We start from the raw sequence: 1345 nt of genomic DNA, 5'->3' as shown, positions 1-1345 counted from the left end.
TATAGAATTCCAAGTAGCACAGAAGTAAGAAATAGGTTTGATATTTTTATTAGTAATTTAATAATATACTCCAACTATTATTCATTTAACTGTAACAAAAAAATCATAATGTGTGGAGATTATAACATAGATCTTCTAAAAAATAAAAGAAATCTGAACAATTTTAAGCAACTACTAACGGGATTTAATCTAAAAACTCAATTTAAAGTTCCTACGCGCCTAAGTAGCGGTACCTGTATCGATAATATCATACACAATGTAAGGGGATGTCATGGTGAAATAGTAGAATTTGCAGTATCAGACCACACAGCACAGTTGCTGAAATGCCCTGTCAAAAGAACGTGCTTGTCTAGTTACTGGTTTTGCATAAGACGTGATTATTCCAAAGAAAATGTAATTAAATTCGTCAATTGCCTCAAAAATATGTGTTTTCAGAAGTTTATGAAGAAAATGACCCCATAGTCGCTTTTAATAAATTTTATGATGATTTTAAGCTATTCTACGATTTATGCTTCCCGGATATAAAACTAAAAATATCGACTAAAAAACGACCTAAGTGGATGAGCCGTGGAATACAGGTATGCAGCAAAAGAAAAAGGGAATTGTTGTGGAAATATAGGTTAATACCAACAAAGCACAATAAAGATAATTTTAAAATGTTTTCCACTAGATTTAAGAAAATCGTCCAGCTTACACAGAAATCACAAAACAATAATTTCATACATTTGGCAAAAAATAAGTCCAAAGCGACATGGCAAGTTATAAACAAAAGTAAAGACAGGGTACCAACTGAAAATATAATGCGAATAAATACAGGTAACAAAATACTGACAGATCCGTTTGAGATAGCCGAAGCTTTCAATAATTTTTATGCTGACCAGGTTAAACCTACTGACACTAGCTATAGATCAACGTTGCCTAATGAATGCTCATCCATGTTCATCTGTCCAACTACTCCTCAAGACATACATAATATCATTATGAATTTAAAAAATACGTCTAGTACTGGTTACGATAACATCTGTACAAAAATATTGAAACGCGTTTCTGTTTACATTGCACCAGTACTAAGTCATCTAATAAACTCATGTATATTAAACGGTACGTTTCCAGACCAATTAAAAATAACGGTTATTAAGCCCTTATTTAAGAAAGATGACGTAGAAAATATGACTTGCTACAGACCTATAGCCCTAGTTCCGGTATTATCTAAAGTTTTTGAAAAGGTGGTCTATAATGCCATAAACCAATACTTTGAAAAAAACAATTTATTTACTGATAAACAAAAAGGTTTTAGGAAAGACAAATCTATTAACATGGCTATTTACGAATTTTTGAATATAAT

The sequence above is a fragment of the Trichoplusia ni genome, chromosome 3, assembly GCF_003590095.1.
Source record: "Trichoplusia ni isolate ovarian cell line Hi5 chromosome 3, tn1, whole genome shotgun sequence".
Lineage (NCBI taxonomy): Eukaryota > Metazoa > Arthropoda > Insecta > Lepidoptera > Noctuidae > Trichoplusia > Trichoplusia ni.
Note: the sequence above shows the minus strand (reverse complement) of the source record.